Source organism: Bremia lactucae, linkage group LG6, assembly GCF_004359215.1.
Source record: "Bremia lactucae strain SF5 linkage group LG6, whole genome shotgun sequence".
Classification (NCBI taxonomy): Eukaryota; Oomycota; class Peronosporomycetes; order Peronosporales; family Peronosporaceae; genus Bremia; species Bremia lactucae.
Window position 1 is genome coordinate 2,197,467 of NC_090615.1, and position 16,728 is coordinate 2,214,194.

Consider the following 16,728-nt stretch of genomic DNA (forward strand, 5'->3'; position numbering starts at 1 on the left):
ACGGATATTGCTTCTTCAAGCGTATCCAGTTCCAAGCGGAACAGGTGGGTCTTTACGGGACCATCCGTAAGACCTTGCATGAACACCGTAATCAACGTGTGTTCATGAACTGGGTTATTTGTAATACAACTCGCTAAGAGTCGTATGTGCTGGGCATATGCGTGAACATCACGCTTGCCTTGCTTGAGTTTCAGAAGCTCTGAACGAGCTCTGAATTCAGCCCTTGGTGGTTCAAACGTCTGTTTAAGCCGGGCTTTAAAAGCCTCTAGCGACCCAAAGACGTATGGGAGCGCAACTTAAGGCCCAATGCCCGAGTTTTCGCACGACCTGCCAAATTAGATTGAGCGAATGCGACTTGCCTTTGCTGGTCGACGATGTGGCGTGCCCTTATGGCATCGTCCAAATCGACAAACCATCTCAAGATGGAGTCTTCTTCGACTCCTTATACTTAGAGATGTCAATCTTTAAGGGTTCGGGACGACGCGTTTGCGTCATCCCAGGTACAGGGGTCTGTATCTGTTGTAACCTCAACAGTTCTGCCTGTTGAGAGCCTTGCTGATTCAGCAAGGCTACTTTTTCCTTCATCTCGTCAAGTTCATGTTGTATGAACTTGGCGATGGCTGAATGGAGGGCATCTCTGTCCAAATTGGACAGCATTGCCAAGATTGCATCGTTTCCTACGGTCGAACTCATTCGTTCGACCGCACTCCTTTCTTTGTCACTTACAAAGGAGTAGCTTTCACGGGAAACGTGATGCGTATTCCCACTACCATCTAACATGTCCATGTTAGATGTGGGATATGTGGTCCTTAGACGGACTACAAAGTGCTACCAGGTGTAACGGGGCACTACGACTTGTACTGCTTCAGTACAAGTCCACTTCGCACTGCTTCAGTTGCGAGTGGTGCCTCACGTTATTTCACGTACACTAGTACGTGCAGAGAAAGACTCTCTTAGGGTAATTAGCTTAAAGTGGTAAAATGAAAACTGTATTAAATATAATTAAGTGTCTCTTTTTCTATCTTTGTAAATGCTAACTTAATTATAATCTAATACTAAACATTTAAATGAATTCTTATCGTATCTTATCTGTATCTCTCTTTTGTTTACATCTACAGCTGATTTATGCGGAATAAATAGATATAATGGTCTATACCTATTTATGGATAGGAATTCTGAACATTACTATCGAAAGTAATATCCTCCAAAAATTATCTACCTTTTAGATAATTTATTAACAACCCTTAAGTGTTAATTTCGTGTAACGATACACCCCGTTACATCTAGTGCACATCTTGCGGAAAATTGGGGCACGCAATGGAACGGAGCTGGACCAAGCAAAATGATGACAATCGAGGAGCTTGACGCGGCGGGAAAATCGTGGACGCGGAGCAAATAATGTGCAGTGTCGGCAAAACGACGACTACGGATACAATCGGGTTGCTTTGACAGTTTCGCTGGAATGCGAATTATCAACAGGCAAAGATATGCCAGGAATGTGGGCCATAGACAGCGGCGCCATACATCATATCTGTTACGATAAGTCGAAGTTTTCAACACTGGAAGAGCAAGACCAAGGCGAGCTTTTGGTAGCTGACGGCAACAAGTCAGCGATTATGGGCATAAGAACTATACTTGAGCGTGTAGTTCTACCCAACGTGACGTATGCGAAATTGAGATTAAAAACGCGCTATACGTCCCCAAGATGAGCAAGAACCTACTTTCTGTTCCGCAGATAAATAAAAGTGGACGTTTTCAAGTGGTGTTCGACGGAGCTCGGATGAATATTGAAAGATAAAGCTCCAAGCAAGTGGTGGCGACGGCTGATCTCGTCGACGGTCTTTACTGGCTTCGGACACCACAACGGTCTGCCAATTCAGCGACTTCGAACAACAAGATCGACTTACATGCGCGAATGGGCCACGCTCCAAATGACGTGTTGCGGAAAATGGTTGCGAGTGGAATGAAGAAGGTTGCCTCATTACCATCAACGACGTCAACTTTATCAAGCATGTGTTGTGGATGTCAAGAAGGAAAAATGGTCCAAAAACCATTTCGAAGCAACCATCATAAGCGCCGATAGGCTTTATTTCAATTGCTTCACTTTGACATTTGCGGACCGATGGAACAAGAATCTTTCGGTGGCAGCAAAATCTTGCTACTTATTGTGGACGAAGCCAGCGAATGTATGAAGGGATTCTGATTGCGTGCCAAGTCAGACAGCGAGGACTTCATCAAGACTTACATTTTGAAGATCCAAACGCAGTATGAAAAAAAGGTCAAGTTTTTGAGGCATGACGGGGCTCGCGAGTTTGCAACTAATTCGGTCAAGTTTTTTTTACGAAGACGAGGGTATCGAGCAGCAGATTACGGTCCCTTACGCTCATCAAACCAATGGGACAGCCGAGCGCGCCATACAGACGATTGTTACGATTGGACAAAGCATGCTTCAGCATGCAAAACTGAACAAGCGTTTCTGGGGTGAAGCTACCATGACTGCGATTTACGTTAAGAATCGCCTTCCGTCACGAAAACTCAAGAACAAAACTCCGTTCGAGATCGCGCACAAGTCCAAGCCACGTCAAGCATATGCGTGTCTTTGGTTTTCGAGCTTATGTCTTCACTCCAAAGGAAAAGCGGCTTAAGTGGGATCTCAAGTCTCGAGTGGGTGTGTTTGTAGGCTATGAAGAAGTTTCTAAGGCTTATCGAGTCTATGACATTGACGCTCAGCGAATGGTGATCAGTCGAGATGTCACGTCGACAAGTCAAGTCTAGGAGAACTATCGGTCAACATTTTTGATGACCTTGAAGAAGCAAATCTCGACTTTGACGCGCTCGAGATTAGCGATGACGACTCGTCATATACAACGGACTTTAAGCAGATTGGAAAGCGCAAGGATCGTTCAAGTGACTTAAATCGCTCATTTAAAGTTTCAATTCCTGATAATCATGAACCTGGATTAGAAGAGGGAAGCGCTTTAAAAGATTTGGAATCACGTCGACCCAAGCGGCGATTAAATGCGCGCAAGGAACCTACTTTGACTCATGAGATAAATGCTTCAAGGAATGATGACAGCAACTCAACTCCACCTGCGTTCCGGCGTGCAAGTGCTAATGCGGTCGAAGCCAAAGACTTATCTGAGCGACCACATTTCAAGATTTCATTGGCGGGCCGGATCAGCTACATTGGCGCAAGGCAATACGTGCTGAGTTGGATTCCATGCAGCTTCGTGGAGTGTTTCGAGCTGCAAAGTTACCATCAGGACAGCAAGCCATTGGAGCAAAGTGGGTGTTCAAGATCAAGCGCAAAGCTGATGGCTCCATCGAGAAGTACAAGACTCGTCTCGTCGCAAAAGGATTCAAGCAAAAGTAGGGAATCGACTACAGTATGTGACGCTACGCATGGTGATCGCTTTGACCAAGTACTTTCGGTGGCCACTTGATCAGTTGGATGTGGTGACAGCTTTCTTATGGAGTCATGAAAGAAGTTGTGTACTGTGTCGCACCAGAAGGGGTTGAGCTCGACAAAGACTTTGATTGTCTTGAGTTGGTCAAGGCGATTTATAGCTTGAAACAAGCTTCGCATGTATGGAACGAGACTTTTGACGAATTCGTATGCTTCATTGGTTTCCAAGCTTCGGCTTTCGACCCATGCCTTTACATCAAGATTATTGAAGGGCACTGCGTGCTATTGCTGGTATACGTCGACGATGTTTTAGTTACTGGAAGCTCGACGGAGCTAATTGCGCGCACGAAGCCTGCCTTAAAAGTACGCTTTGAGATGAGCGACAGTGGCTATGCATCGAGCTTGTGGACAATGATGATGGCAGTGTGACAATGTGTCAACGGCGATACGTCGATGATATTCTCAAGCGCTTTGGCTGGATGATTGCAAGGCAGGATAAGTCCAACGGATATAAGCTCAAGACTATTGCCAAGCGATGCCCCGATTAAAGTGAATGCACCATTTCGTGAGGCGGTAGGGGCGCTGATGCACCTAATGACTGCAACTCGGCCGGACATTGCATTTGCTGTTGGATACGTATCAAGGTTCATGGAAAATCCGCAAGTCGAGCACTGGGCCGCAGTCAAGCGCATACTACGCTACCTGCAAGGGACCAAGACTGATTGTATTCGTTTTCAGCCTGGCAATAAAGTCGACTTTCGCGGCTATTTCGATGCAGACTGGGCGGGTGACCACTTTGATCGCAAGTCAACTTCTGGATACGCTTTCATCCTTATGGGTGCTTTCATAAGTTGAGGGAGCAAGAAACAGTCAAGTGTATTACTGTCAACCAGCGATGCAGAATATATTGCTTTGAACTTAGCGGTCGAAGAAGGCAAGTGGATTCATCACTTACTTTCTGAGTTATTGGATGCGGCATGCGAACCAGGACCGGAGCTCAAGATATTTGAAGACAACCAATCATGCATCAAGATGACAAAGAATCCTGTCAACTACGGCCGTGCAAAGCACATTAACATCAAGTATCATCACATCCGTGACGAAGTCAAGCGTGGCGAAGTGCACCTTGAATACTGTGAGAGGTCGAACATGTTGGCAGACATAATGACAAAGGGACTGCCCGGACCGCGCGACAAGGATATGACTGCGGCGCTTGGTCTTCATGCGAGTTCGCATTGAGGGGGCGTATTGAGGGTTCTGGGTTTCAGGTAACGTACACAACCCGAACCGGTCCAATCCGAACTGCGGTTTAGCATAGTACTTAGTATACTATAGTATAGTGAATTAGACTATGTAGAAATGAGGGGTTACGGAAGTAGAAGTGTAAGTCCCAACAAATCAATCACTTCCATGTATTCCTTCTCCGACTCAAGTGTCTTCGCCTCTTCGCGCAGACTCCTCGCTTCGCTCCCTTCTTCCTCACGCCTTTCAGCAGCGGCTTCAGACTTTAACAGGTTATGAGCTCAACGACCATGTCTTCTGCGCAAGATGTTTTGACGAAAGTTCAAGTCGACAAGTTCAACGGTGACAACAACGCCACGTGGAACCGCTACATGTGTGGCGTGTTTCTGACCAAGTCAGTGTGGCACGTGGTTAACCGAGAAGTGACGCCGACGTCCGTGTTAGGGATGAGTACGTGAAGGCTAGCAACATTGCGTTTGGCCTGATGCTGCTGCATATGGACGCGGACTATCACCATGTAATTGATGACTGTGAAGAAGTATGTTGCGTGGGCCCGTATCAAGACATTATACGGCGGATCGCAGAAGGCTGGACGCATCTACTTGAAGCAACAGTTATTCAGCATGGAGATGGCGGAAGGCGACAACACTTTGCATCACTGCAACGAGGTTTTCAACATCCACGCCAAACTTAGCAGTATCGGCGCCAAGATGGAGGATGAGGACGTTGCAATCTGTCGTTGCAATCTGTTTGCTTTGCAGTCTCCCGAAAAGCTACGAGAATGTCGTGCTGAACATGGAGATGAGCAGTGCAGAGTTGCGTACGCAAGACGTTGTGAAGGTGCTGACGAACGAGCACATCAAGCGACAAGGTGAAAGGATTGTGACGGTGACGACTGAAGACGCAGCTAAAGCGTTCAGTGCCGAGCAAAAATCCCGCCAGTGCACATCTTGCGGAAAATTGGGGCACACGATGGAATGATGCTGGACCAAGCAAAAAGATGACAATCGAGGAGCTCGACGCGGCGGACAAAATCGTGGACGCGGAGCAAGCAATGTGCAGTGTCGGCACAACGACGAATACGAATACAATCGGGTCGCATTAGCAGTTTCGCGGGAATGCGAATTATCAACAGGCAAAGATATGCCAGGAATGTGGGCCATTGACAGCGGCGCCACACATCATATCTGTTACGATAAGTCGAAGTTTTCATCACTGGACGAGCATAACAAGGCGAGTTTCCGGTAGCTGACGGCAACAAGACAGCAAATGTAGGCGTGGGAACTATACTTGAGCGTGTAGTTCTACCCAACGGTGACGTACGCGAAATTGAGATTAAAGACGCGCTATACGTACCCAAGATGGGCAAGAACCTACTTCCTGTTCCGCAGATAAATAAAAGTGGCCGTTTTTAAGTGGTGTTCGACGGAGCTCGAATAAATATCGAAAGAAAAAGCTCCAAGCAAGTGGTGGCGACGGATGATCTCGTCGACGGTCTTTACTGGCTTCGGACACCACAACGATCTGCCAATTCAGCGACTTCAAACAACAAGATCGACTTACATGCGCGAATAGGCCACGCTTCAAATGACGTGTTGCGAAAAATGGTTGCGAGTAAAATGAAGAAGGTTGCCTCCTTACCATCAACGACGTCATCTTTATCAAGCATGTGTCGTGGATGTCAAGAAGGAAAAATGGTCCAAAAACTATTTAGAAGCAACCATTATAAGCGCCGATATGCTTCATTTGAATTGCTTCACTTTGACATTTGCGGACCGATGGAGCACGAATCTTTCGGTGGCAGCAAAAACTTGCTACTTATTGTGGACGAAGCCAGCGAATGTATGGAGGATTCTGTTTGCGTGCCAAGTCAGACAGCGAGAACTTCATCAAGACTTACATTTTGAAGGTCCAAACGCAGTTCGGAAAGAAGGTCAAGTTTGTGAGGCATGACGGGGATCGCGAGTTTGCAACTAATTTGCTCAAGTTTGTTAACGAAGACGAGGGAATCGAGCAGCAGATTACGGTCCCATACGCTCATTTAACCAATGGGACAGCTGAGCGCGCCATACAGACGATTGTTACGATTGGACGATGCATCACCGTGCAAAACTGGACAAGCGTTTCTGGGATGAAGCTACCGTGCAAAACTGGACAAGCGTTTCTGGGATGAAGCTGCCATGACTGCGATTCACGTCAAGAATCGTCTTCCTTCACCAAAACTCAAGAACAAAACTCCATTCGAGATCGTGCACAAGTCCAAGCCAAGCGTCAAGCATATGCGTGCCTTTACTTTTCGAGCTTATGTCTTGACTCCAAAGAAAAAGCGGCATTAGCGGGATTCCAAGTCTCGAGTGGGTGTGTTTGTAGGCTATGAAGAAGTTTCTTAGGCTTATCGAGTCTATGACATTGACGCTCAGCGAGTGGTGATCAGTCGAGATGTCACGTTCGACGAGTCAAGTCTAGGAGATCTATCGGTCAACATTTTTGACGACCTTGAAGAAGCAAATCTCGACTTTGACGCGGTCGAGATTAGCGATGACGACTCGTCATATACAACGGACTTTAAGCAGATTGGAAAGCGAAGGATCGTTCAAGTGACTTAAATCGCTCATTTAAAGTTTCAATTCCTGATTATCATGAAACTGGATTGGAAGAGGGAAGCGCTTTAAAAGATTTGGAATCACGTCGACCCAAGCGGCGATTAACTGCGCGCAAGGAACCTACTTTGACTCATGAGATAAATGCTTCAAGGAATGATGACAGCAACTCAACTCCACCTGCGTTCCGGCGTGCAAGTGCTAATGCGGTCAAAGTTAATGACTTATCTGAGCGACCACATTTCAAGATGCCATTGGCGGGTCGGATCAGCTACATTGGCGCAAGGCAATACGTGCTGAGTTGATTCCATCCAGCTTCGTGGAGTGTTTCTAGCTGCAAAGTTACCATCAGGACAGCAAGCCATTGGAGCAGGTGGGTGTTCAAGATCAAGCGCAAAGCTAATAGCTAATCTAAAGGTCAAGTGAGCACTAGTTGGCAAAATGCAAAGTAAATATATTAAAGGTCCTTAGTTCGCAAACCGTTTGCTACCTCTAAGCCTACTGGATACTCTACTGGATTTACTTACCGGCTTCATCCATTCTAGCCAATTAGCTTCTACCACGTGGAGGTCCCATCTTGAACATGATCGTTTGCGCATCTTGAAGTAGATCATCGAACGTTCGCGGAACCATCTGTTGTGCTGTCGCATGCAGATCTCGCTGTCGTGCGATGTCGATGATCCACCGGTACTTTACCGGTTAGTCATGTGCATGTCGAGGCGCATCCTTGACAACAAAATGGTCCAAAAACCATTTCGAAGCAACCATAATAAGCGCCGATAGGCTTCATTTGAATTGCTTCACTTTGACATTTGCGGACCGATGGAGCAAGAATCTTTCGGTGGCAGCAAAAACTTGCTACTTATTGTGGACGAAGCCAGCGAATGTATGAAGGGATTCTGTTTGCGTGCCAAGTCAGACAGCGAGGAATTCATCAAGACTTACATTTTGAAGGTCCAGACGCAGTTCGGAAAGAAGGTCAAGTTTGTGAGGCATGACGGGGCTCGCGAGTTTGCAACTAATCCGCTCAAGTTTTTCTACGAAGACGAGGGTATCGAGCAGCAGATTACGGTCCCCTACGCTCATTAAACCAATGGGACAGCTGAGCGCGCCATACAGACGATTGTTACGATTGGACGAAGCATGCTTCACCATGCAAAACTGGACAAGCGTTTCTGGGGTGAAGCTGCTATGACTGCGATTCACGTCAAGAATCGCCTTCCGTCACCAAAACTCAAGAGCAAAACTCCATTTAAGATCGTGCACAAGTCCAAGCTAAGCGTCAAGCATATGCGTGTCTTTGATTTTCGAGCTTAAGTCTTGGCTCCAAAGGAAAAGCGGCTTAAGTGGGATCCCAAGTCTCGAGTGGGTGTGTTTGTAGTCTATGAAGAAGTTTCTAAGGCTTATCGAGTCTATGACATTGACGCTCAGCGAGTGGTGATCAGTCGAGATGTCACGTTCGACGAGTCAAGTCTAGGAGATATATCGGTCAACATTTTTGACGACCTTGAAGAAGCAAATCTCGACTTTGACGCGGTCGAGATTAGCGATGACGACTCGTCATATACAACGGACTTTAAGCAGATTGGAAAGCGCAAGGATCGTTCAAGTGACTTAATCGCTCATTTAAAGTTTCAATTCCTGATTATCAAGTAACTGGATTAGAGGGAAGCGCTTTAAAAGATTTGAAATCACGTCGACCCAAGCGGCGATCAAATGCGCGCAAGGAACCTACTCTGACTCATGAGATAAATGCTTCAAGGAATGATGACAGCAACTCAACTCCACCTGCGTTCCGGCGTGCAAGTGCTAATGCGGTCAAAGCCAAAGACTTATCTGAGCGACCACATTTCAAGATGCCATTGGCGGGCCGAATCAGCTACATTGGCGCAAGGCAATACGTGCTGAGTTGGATTCCATGCAGCTTCGTGGAGTGTTTCGAGCTGCAAAGTTACCATCAGGACAGCAAGCCATTGGAGCAAAGTGGGTGTTCAAGATCAAGCGCAAAGCTGATGGCTCCATCGAGAAGTACAAGACTCGTCTCGTCGCAAAAGGATTCAAGCAAAAGTAGGGAATCGACTACAGTATGTGACGCTACGCATGGTGATCGCTTTGACCAAGTACTTTCGGTGGCCACTTGATCAGTTGGATGTGGTGACAGCTTTCTTATGGAGTCATGAAAGAAGTTGTGTACTGTGTCGCACCAGAAGGGGTTGAGCTCGACAAAGACTTTGATTGTCTTGAGTTGGTCAAGGCGATTTATAGCTTGAAACAAGCTTCGCGTGTATGGAACGAGACTTTTGACGAATTCGTATGCTCGATTGGTTTCCAAGTTTCGGCTTTCGACCCATGCCTTTACATCAAGATTATTGAAGGGCATTGCGTGCTATTGCTGGTATACGTCGACGATGTTTTAGTTACTGGAAGCTCGACGGAGCTAATAGCGCGCACGAAGACTGACATAAAAGGACGCTTTGAGATGACCGACAGTGGCAAGTGTGCATTTGTTTTAGGCATCCAGCTTGTGGACAATGATGATGGCAGTGTGACAATGTGTCATATTCTCAAGCGCTTCGGCATGGATGATTGAAAGGCAGTGATAAGTCCAACAAAAATAAGCTCAAGACTATTGCCAAGCGATGCCCCGACTAAAGTGAATGCACCATTTCGTGAGGCGGTAGGGGCGCTGATGCACCTAATGACTGCAACTCGGCCGGACATTGCATTTGCTGTTGGATACGTATCAAGGTTCATGGAAAATCCGCAAGTCGAGCACTGGGCCGCAGTCAAGCGCATACTACGCTACCTGCAAGGGACCAAGACTGATAATATTCGTTTTCAGCCTGGCAATAAAGTCGACTTTCGCGGCTATTTCGATGCAGACTAAGCGGGTGACCACTTTGATCGCAAGTCAACTTCTGGATACGCTTTCATCCTTATGGGTGCTTTCATAAGTTGAGGGAGCAAGAAACAGTCAAGTGTATTACTGTCAACCAGCGATGCAGAATATATTGCTTTGAACTTAGCGGTCGAAGAAGGCAAGTGGATTCATCACTTACTTTCTGAGATATTGGATGCGGCATGCGAACCAGGACCGGAGCTCAAGATATTTGAAGACAACCAATCATGCATCAAGATGACAAAGAATCCTGTCAACTACGGCCGTGCAAAGCACATTAACATCAAGTATCATCACATCCGTGACGAAGTCAAGCGTGGCGAAGTGCACCTTGAATACTGTGAGAGGTCGAACATGTTGGCAGACATAATGACAAAGGGACTGCCCGGACCGCGCCACAAGGATATGACTGCGGCGCTTGGTCTTCATGGGATTTCGCATTGAGGGAGCATATTGAGGGTTCTGGGTTTCAGGTAACGTACACAACCCGAACCGGTCCAATCCGAACCGCGGTTTAGCATAGTACTTAGTATATTATAGTATAGTGAATTAGCCTATGTAGAAATGAGGGGTTACAGAAGTAGAAGTGTAAGTCCCAACAAATCAATCACTTTCATGTATTCCTTCTCCGACTCAAGTGTCTTCGCCTCTTCGCGCAGACTCCTCGCTTCGCTCCCTTCTTCCTCACGCCTTTCAGCAGCGGCTTCAGACTTTAACAGGTTATGAGCCCAACGACCATGTCTTCTGCGCAAGATGTTTTGACGAAGGTACAAGTCGACAAGTTCAACGGTGACAACTACGCCACGTGGAACCGCTACATGCGTGGCGTGTTTCTGACCAAGTCAGTGTGGCACGTGGTTAACCGAGAAGTGACGCCGACGTTTGCTGATGCCCGTGTTAGGGATGAGTACGTGAAGGCTAGCAACATTGCGTTTGGCCTGATGCTGCTGCATATGGACGCGGACTATCACCATGTAATTGATGACTGTGAAAAAGCCTATGTTGCGTGGGCCCGTATCAAGACATTCTGGCGGATCGCAGAAGGCTGGACGCATCTCCTTGAAGCGGCAGATATTCAGCATGGAGATGGCGGAAGGCGACAACACTTTGCATCACTGCAACGAGGTTTTCAACATCCACGCCAAACTTAGCAGTATCGGCGCCAAGATGGAGGATGAGGACGTTGCAATCTGTCGTTGCAATCTGTTTGCTTTGCAGTCTCCCGAAAAGCTACGAGAATGTCGTGCTGAACATGGAGATGAACAGTGCAGAGTTGCGTACGCAAGACGTTGTGAAGGTGCTGACGAACGAGCACATCAAGCGACAAGGTGAAAGGATTGCGACGGTGAAGACTGAAGACGCAGCTAAAGCGTTCAGTGCCGAGCGAGAATCTCGCCAGTGCACATATTGCGGAAAATTGGGGCGCACGATGGAACGTGCTGGACCAAGCAAATAGATGACAATCGAGGAGCTCGACGCGGCGGACAAAATCGTGGACGCCGAGCAAGCAATGTGCAGTGTCGGCACAACGACGACTACGAATACAATCGGGTCGCGTTGGCAGTTTCGCTGGAATGCGAATTATCAACAGGCAAAGCTATGCCAGGAATGTGGGCCATTGACAGCGGCGCCACACATCATATCTGTTACGATAAGTCGAAGTATTCAACACTGGACGAGCAAAACCATCGCGAGCTTTCGGTAGCTGACGGCAACAAGACAGCGATTATGGCCTTAAGAACTATACTTGAGCGTGTAGTTCTACCCAACGGTGACGTATGCGAAATTGAGATTAAAAACGCGCTATACGTACCCAAGATGAGCAAGAACCTAATTTCTGTTCCGCAGATAAATAAAATTGGACAATTTTAAGTGGTGTTCGACGGAGCTCGGATAAATATCGAAAGAAAAATCTCCAAGCAAGTGGTGGCGACGGCGATCTCGTCGGCAGTCTTTACTGGCTTCGGACACCACAACGATCTGCCAATTCAGCGACTTCAAACAACAAGATCGACTTACATGCGCGAATGGGCCACGCTTCAAATGACGTGTTGCGGAAAACGGTTGCGAGTGGAATGAAAAAGGTTGCCTCATTACCATCAACGATGTCAACTTTGTCAAGCATGTGTCGTGGATGTCAAGAAAGAAAAATGGATCAAAAACATTTCGAAGCAACCATTATAAGCGCCGATAGGCTTCATTTGAATTGCTTCAATTTGACATTTGCGGACCGATGGAGCAAAAATCTTTCGGTGGCAGCAAAAACTTGCCACTTATTGTGGACGAAGCCAGCGAATGTATGAAGGGATTCTGTTTGCGTGCCAAGTCAGACAGCGAGAACTTCATCAAGATTTACATTTTAAAGGTCCAAACGCAGTTCGGAAAGAAGGTCAAGTTTGTGAGGCATGACGGGGCTCGCGAGTTTGCAACTAATCCGCCTAAGTTTTTTTACGAAGACGATGGTATCGAGCAGCAGATTACGGTCTTCTACGCTCGTTAAACCAATGGGACAGCTGAGCGCGCTATACAGACGATTATTACGATTGGACGAAGCATGCTTCACCATGCAAATTGGACAAGCGTTTCTGGGGTGAAGCTGCCATGACTGAGATTCACGTCAAGAATCGCCTTCCGTCACCAATACTCAAGATCAAAACTCCGTTCGAGATCGTGCACAAGTCCAAGCCAAGTGTCAAGCATATGCGTGTCTTTAGTTTTTGAGCTTATGTCTTGACTCCAAAGGAAAAGCGGCTTAAGCGGGATTCCAAGTCTCGTGTGGTGTCAAGGATGCGCCTCGACATGCACAAGACTGACCGGTAAAGTACCGATGGATCATCGACATCGCACGACAGCGACATCTGCATGCGACAGCACAACAGATGGTTCCGCGAACGTTCGATGATCTACTTCAAGATGCGCAAATGACCATGTTCAAGATGGGACCTCTACGTGGTAGAAGCATATTGGCCAGAATGGATGAAGTTGGTAAGTAAATCCAGTAGAGTATCCAGTAGGCTTAGAGGTAGCAAACGATTTGCGAACTAAGGACCTTTAATACATCTACTTTGCATTTTGCATCCTACTACCCAAGTGCCCTATACTTTACTTAGAGGTAGCAAACGGTTTGCGAACTAAGGACCTTTAATATATTAACTTTGCATTTTGCCAACTAGTGCTCACTTGACCTTTACATTAGGTTATGAGCCCAAGACCCGCAGACTCTGCCGCCCGCGCCCCCGCCCCTGCCTTCGCCTTAGCCATGGACACTGCTGTGACCACGACCGCCCGCATCAACAAGTTCGACGGATCGAACTTCCACTTGTGGAAATTCAAGATGCAAATGGTGCTGGAGGAGCGGGACCTACGGGACGTGGTAAGCGGGGAGGTGAAGCCTGAGCACTTGTCGAACCCGTTGGACCAAGCGACCTACAAGCGTAAGTCCCGCAAGGCCATGGCGATGATCTGTCTTGCGATGGAGGACTCGCAGCTGCCTTTGGTTCGATCGGCAAACGGCGCGCATGATGCATGGTCGCATCTTAAAGGGCATTCCGAGAAGAAGAGTTTGGCGAACAAGCTTTTCTTTCGTCGACGCTTTCTCACGACGATGATGGACGAAGGTGATGACGTGCTTCAGCACATCAACAAGATCAAGACATTGGCGGAACAGCTGGACGCAGTCGGCGCTCCGGTCAGCGAGGATGATCTGGTTATCACGCTTCTTGCAAGTCTTAGCGAGTCATACGCGTTCCTGATTACGGCGTTGGAGTCAAGATCCGACTCGTTGTCGTGGGAGCATGTGACGTCTCGGCTTATGCATGAAGATATGAAACGCAAGGAACAAGGTGGCGGCGTCGATGGAGCCGCGCACGGGCAAGGACAAGCGTTTATGACTACGGACAACGGACGGCGCAAGGGACGTCAAGCGCCTGCTAAGGCTGGCAGTGCGTGCCATTATTGTGGAGAGCACGGGCATTGGATCGCCAAGTGCCCGGTGCGAATTCGTGACAATGCTGATCGGCAACGACCAGCACAGCGTGCAAACATCGCGCAGAGTGAAGACGACTCTGGCGATTTTCTGTTTACAGCTGGTGGTAATTCAGGAACCTCGAAGTCGAGTTGCGTATGGCTGGTCGACTCGGGTGCTACGCAGCACATGACTTTTTCGAAAGAATTTATGATGAACTACAAGGATATTTCTCCGGTGGATGTTCGTCTGGCCGACGACGGTGTTGTTCAGGCGATCGGGACTGGTGACATTGTAATGTCTATGAAGACGCCTCAAGGAATTAAAAAGGGTAAGCTTCGCGGGGTATGGCACATACCGAAGTTATCGCGCAACCTTTTCTCCGTTGGACGCTTTACAAAGGATGTTGGACCAGTCACGTTTGAAAGCGATGGCTGTTTTGTCAAGGCCAAAGGAATGCAGTGGAAGCTTGGAGCTCGAGAGGGCAAAGGGCTATTCAAGTTATGCATGACGCCTGTCAGCACTGACGAAGCCAATGTGACAAGCTCGTCGGGATGCCATGGGGACACCGCTTCGTACTCTGGCATCTTCGACTTAGACACATTAGATATAGTGGTCTAGACACTATCGTCAAAGTCAAAAGGAACTATGGTGTTGACATTGATCTTGCGTCGGTCAATCAGTGGGAGCTGTGCGATCGTTGTGCGATTGGCAAACAAACGCGAGTGAGTTTGATGCAAAAGTCACCACATCATGCAAAGAAAGTGTTGGAAGTTATTCACAGTGATGTTTGTAGACCTATGCAGTCAACAACTTTTAGCGGCAAGCGGTACTTCTCACTTTCACGGATGAGTACTCGCACATTACCACGGTATCTCTGCTGCGAAACGAATCTGAAGGTTTTTGGATGCCATGCATAACTTACACTACCTAAGTAAAAGCGAAGCAAATTTGACGCTTGGTCGGTACGCTGTCGGTTTCTTGGCTACTCAGAGCATAGAAGTTGAGAGTGGTCGTGTGCTTGTCAGTCGCGACGCAAAGTTTATGGAAAATACGTTTGATAGTGGGAAGCGCGACCGGCGCTATAATGAGGTCGTTATTCAAGATGATGATGAAGCGACTGAACAGGACTCCCCACAACACGACCAAACCGATCACGAAAATGAAGAATCTGCGCAGAATGAAGAATTTGAGCCTGGCAGAAAGCGACACCAAAGGACCCAATCGCTCGAAAAAGCGACTGAAGCGCCAGGGCCCAAACGACACAGTCAATATCAATCGCTTGAAGAAATGTCAGCTACAGCTCAAGATCACCAGCTTGGTTTTGCTTAACTCGAAATACCCATCGGGGGCACAAGTGTCTAAGTCTTGTTCTTTTGTAGCGAGTCCATTTCCAAGCTGCACACTTCCTTCCATTTTTTTAGCGGCGTCATTGGATACCGTCGCCAACTTGAACGTGGTTGGCATTTCTCGCACTGAAAATCCACAACGTACGCAGCCTCGAAGAAGTTGAGCGATACAAGGCGCGCCTTGTGGCGAAAGGTTTCGCACAGAAATTCGGCATCGACTATAAGAAACGTTTGCGTCGGTGGCGAAGTTTTCATCGATCCGGATTTTGCTAAGTTCTGGCTGCCAAGTACGGACTTACGGTCCATCGAATGGATGTGATAACGGCGTTTCTTAATGGTCAGCTCGACGGAGATATTTACATGACGCAGCCTGATGGCTTCAGTGATACAGCCAATCCAGGTTACGTGTGCAAGTTACAACGGTCGCTGTACGGTCTGAAGCAATCACCTCGCATGTGGAACAAGACAAATGACGACTTTATGCTGGGACTGGAATTCAAGAAGTGTGAATCCGATCAGTGCATCTACATGAAGTGGGATGGTCAAGACCTGATTTTTGTTGCATTATATGTCGACGACTTAATATTGGCTAGCAGTACCAGCAAGATGCTTCAAGAAACCAAGTTAGCCCTGAGCCACAGATTTGAGATGACGGATATGGGCCAGCTCAAGTACTTTCTCGGAATCGAAATTGAGCAAGACTTTGAGATTGGGACACTCACGATACGGTAGACCAAAACAGTATTGAGGTTTGTGGGTTTCAGGAATGTACATAACCCGAACCGGTTCAATTCAAACAGCGGTTAAACATAGTTGTTACTTATACTATAGTATAGTTAATCCAAATATGTAGAATTGAGTGGTTATGAGAACTAGAAGTGTAAATTTCAATAAATCATCACTTCCAAATATTCCTTCTTCGGCTGAAGTGTCTTCGCCTCAACAGCAGACTTTTTGCTTCGCTCTCTTTCTTCTTCACTCTCTTCGGCTTCAGCAAATAACAGGTTATGAGCCCAAGCGCCATGTCCTCTTCAGAAGATCCCTCGGCCAAGGCCTCTATTGATCGATTCAATGGGGAAACTTTGCGACTTGGAGCCGCTACATGCGTGGCGTGTTCCTCACCAAGTCGACGTGGCACGTCGTGAATTGAGAGATGTCGCCGACGTTTGCGGACCCGTGCGCCATGAAAGACTACGTCAAGACAAGCAACGTCGCGTTCGGTCTTATGCTTTTATATATAGACGCAGACTATCATCACGTAGTTGACG